Source organism: Lycium ferocissimum, chromosome 6, assembly GCF_029784015.1.
Source record: "Lycium ferocissimum isolate CSIRO_LF1 chromosome 6, AGI_CSIRO_Lferr_CH_V1, whole genome shotgun sequence".
NCBI lineage: Eukaryota > Viridiplantae > Streptophyta > Magnoliopsida > Solanales > Solanaceae > Lycium > Lycium ferocissimum.
In genome coordinates, this window is record NC_081347.1 from 57,922,865 (window position 1) to 57,927,341 (window position 4,477).

A 4,477-nucleotide genomic window follows, 5' to 3' on the forward strand; every position below is an offset into this window, starting at 1 on the left:
CTATAAAGTCCTGGGGATCGTCCTTCGGGTTTGACTCCGTGAAGACCGAGGGATCCAGATTAAGAAAATCACGAACGCGGAAACTGACAGCCATGTCCGGAAGGTCAGCCCGCCGCTGAGTCTGAGCGGCTACTAATCTGGTCAATAACTGGATTGTATCTCGCTACAGTAGGGGGAGGAGCTGGAGGCTGAGGAGCCGGAGGGACTGGAGCCCTATCATGCTCTTCTGCAACTGGGGAAATAGAGGTAGCATGCGAGGGAGTGGCGCTCTGAGCCTCTCTATGTCCTAACTCAGCCGGGGGTACTCGGCTCGGGCCTTCCCCAGTATTTTGCTGACTTTATTCTTTCTAGGAGGCATCGCTGAAAATTAAATAGGGTAAAAAAAATTAGATAGTTGCATTCTTAACTTCGCTCAATCGCATGATCTAGATCATGAAGAAAAGTGTCTTCCTAAATGCCCTGTAGCCTCCTAGCTATAGATATGGTGCACGACATACCGATAACCAGGACTCTACCAGACGCGGCTCATAGACATCCCTAGGACTGACCTGCTCTGATACCAAGTTTGTCACACCTCGACGAGGAGCATGACGGGCACCGACCTACAGGACGAATACTACCTGGTGTAACAGTTACAATGATTATCATATAACCGTTAGTCGATATAATATGACTCTAACATGACTGAAAGGGCACCTGCATGCAGAAAAATGCCCAAATATAGAAATATGCAATGATCCAACATCTATATATAAGCGAGCCGACAAGGCCGCAACAATATCATAAGTGTAATAAAGCCGGCAGGGCTATAATATTAAATCTATGTCCTAAAACTTGAACTATGCAAGTTTAAGGAAAGAAATAGTAATGAAGGGGGAAATAAAGAAAGGAAAAAAAGAGAAAAAGACGTGTATAATGAATTTGTTTGTTGAACTTGAAAAAAAAATGTCTGATAAAGTGGAGAGAAATAAAAAACACAAAATGAAAAATTGGGAAAAGATAAAAAGATCCAAACGGAAAGTAGCAGATGTTTACGATGGAATCTTGAACTTGCCATGGGTGCATATTGAACACAACAGAGCCAAATTTTTAAAAGGGAAAAGGGTCAAAAATACCCCTCTACTTTGGAAAAAGGGCTAACAATATCCTCCAAACTTATTTTGGGTCAAAAAATACTCCTTCCGTCCTTAAAGTTTTCAAATATACCCCTGTCTTGACAGAAATTATCCCCCAAAATAACCAGAAATCATTTTTTAAATCCGCTCCATCATTTAAACCCGACCCAACTAAATAATAACCCATAAGATCCCCTTGTTCCCCCAATACGTAGGTTTGAAGTTTGAGGGAATTAGGGGAATAAGGGGATCTTATAGGTTATTATTTAGTTGGGTCGGGTTTAAATGATGGAGCGGGTTTAAAAAAATGATTTGGGGTTATTTTGGGGGATAATTTCCATCAAGACAGGGGTATATTTGAAAACTTTAAGGACGGGAGGGGTATTTTTGACCCAAAATAAGTTCGGAGGATATTTTTAGCCCTTTTTCCAAAGTAGAGGGGTATTTTTGACCCTTTTCCCTTTTTAAAAATTAGCATAAAAGATCTAAGGGAAAAGGGCCTGATTTACCCCTCTACTTTGGGAAAAGGTTCACATTTACCCCCCGTTATACTATCAGCCCACTTATACCCCTACCGTTACAATAGTTGAAACATTTGCCCCTATTTTTAACCCCCTCGTCCACCGTGGCCAATGGCTTTTTAAATAAATGCCACGGTGGAAATTCTATGCCACATAAGAGTCCATGTCACCCATATAATTAAATGGGTCCTAAAATTGAAAGAACCAAACGATGCTTCTTCTTCACCATCACCCATATATGTTCTTCTCTCCTCTTCCACCGCTTTTGTCTTGAAAAATGTCGAAAAATAGCTCCTCGTCGTAGTTAAGTGCCATTGTGGTTTGATAGCTACACTTAACTTCAAAAAACTCCTTCAAACCCTCGGAAGGAAGTTCTTTAAGTGTCCTAAGCCTAAGGTTAGTTATTGTTGTTATTCATATTTTGATTGGTAAAGTGCATTATTTAGGTGTTAATTTAATTTTAATTTTTTGGATGATTAATTCTTGTGGTTATTGGAAATGGAAGATAAGTATTTTCTGATACTCCATTGACTAAAGTCGTAGAGTTAGTGAATAGCTTTGGATGCTCTTAAGGTTGAAATAGACAATTTGAGGAAAGAAGTAGCCAAATTGGAGGCTATAAGTTATTCTCAAGTGATTAAAGTGTCAACTTTGGAAGACAAAGTAACAAAAATGTGGATGGTAATTATAGTTTCATTGGCACTTTTTGTGGGTTTCATTACGCTCCAATGATGAAATGATTGCCCTTACGAGACTAGTATTTATGTTTTTGGTGTAACTTGAAAAAATATTATCATGAAGTTGTTTTAAATGCCTTTGTTTGGATGAATGTAATTAAATTCCCTCGTTTGGATAAATTGTTGTTATAATATGTCCATTGTAAAACCTTCTTTTGGATGAAGCAATGTCTTACTTTTGCATAAAATTATTGTGTATGTTGTTCTTTTAGCAAATCGAACTAGTTAGGAAACTCGCAATGTTATCTAAAAATAGAAGAATCGGCTATCAAAGAGAACTCCAAATAACACTCTCATAATGTGCACACCAAGGGAAGTTGAAATTCAATGGCATACTGTCCAGTTAAGGTAAACAAAGTTGAACCATTGAAGTAGTATGCCTATATCTTTGTAACCAATTCTACATTGCTACTAGCAAATGGATTACTTATGGGAACAAATTCTTATCTTTGGCTCAAGTCTCTAGCACACTTTCACTTTCACCGTAAGCCCTTTTTCTCCCGTTGATAAAATAATTCAGTACATCCACATAAAATGAATAAATGTGACAACGTCTAGGCTTGTACAAAATCATTTTTTTGCACGGATTGCCCTTCGTTTGGGGTGGTCTTTAAATTTTGCCCTCAAATTTGTGGTCTTTAAATTTTGCCCTTCATAGTTTTGTGGTCTTTAAATTTTGCCCTTTGCTTGGAAAGATGAGCGAATACTTGAAGTTCTCGGGGTTCGAACCCCGCTCGTGCATAAAATAAAAATAATTTCGCAAGGCAGATCGGGGAGTGTATGCCGGATCCGCATACAATTTTTAAGAAAAAGTTAAAGTTATGTCGGATCCGGCATAACTAAAAGTCTGCCCTCAAGATTAAAAGTTCTTTTCCGGCGTACTTTTTAGTTAAACATAACTAAAAGTCTGCCGGAGGGGGCATACAAAATTGCTAACTACTTTGTATTGCCAGGTGATACGCTCAAATTACACCTATTAATGGTATAACGCGGACGTTGTCAAATATAGTAACCCAACAAGGTTGGGGTCGAATCCCACAGGGAATATGGTGTGAAAAGGTTACTAAAGTCGTAGATGCTAAGTTCTAGGTCTAATGTCTTAATCCGATGATTTTGGTAAAGATTGGTTTTTCTATAACTATTTGCTAATCTATTTATTTGGTGGAAGTTTATGGTAAAAGAAACTAAGGTTGTGTCCCCGTTAGATAGGGTGTATGATCATGGATGTTGCTCTTGATATACTTCTAATGGATCATAGAATGAATGCACTTAATCTCTATGTGAATCTCTACTATTTCCCAATAAATAAAGATTATATCTTTCTATGATTTTCCCAAATATAAGAAAGTGGTTATGAAGAATGATTAATCATGCCAAGTAAATTCTTCTTATTCCTAAGTGAATTTATTAAACAAAGTTTAATGCTTTGAGTTCTTGTTGTTTATTCTTACCAACCCTAATTATTTTCCCAAATAAATCAAGGGTTTGGGGCTTTAATTAATGTTTGCAACCATTAATTATGAATGAAGAATGAAGAATAAATAAACCCTAATGATCCATTATTTGTATATCACTCACAACCCAATCACAAATCACCCATCAATTGGGTTCACAACCCTAGTAAGGGGAATTAGCTACTCATGACAAAGAACAAGAAACAAGAAATTGAAGGATTCATAATTGCTTACTTTGAATAAAAGAAGAATTGAGAATAAATTGGATTGATGTTAGAACCTTCAAAAACTTGAGAGTATTGTATGTTCTCAGTCAAAACTAAAAATATGAGAACTGCCTACTAAAACCCTACAATGAACTATTTATATGTTTGGAAAAATAAACAAGTTACGATTTTGCACTTGATCCTGGTCATGATGAAATACGGTAAGTAAATCACTTTACGGACCGTAAAGTGGTTCGGCCCGTGTCGTCTTCTAAATTTCGTGAAATCTCAATCTTCTAAGATACGGACCGTAAAGTGGTTTACGGTCCGTAAGCCTCCTCGTCGTCTTTCGACCTTCCAAAAATCGACTTTCTCCCGCTTGCTCGACCGGTTAAATACGACATGGAATACGGACCGTAAACCGAAATACGGTCCGTAAACTCA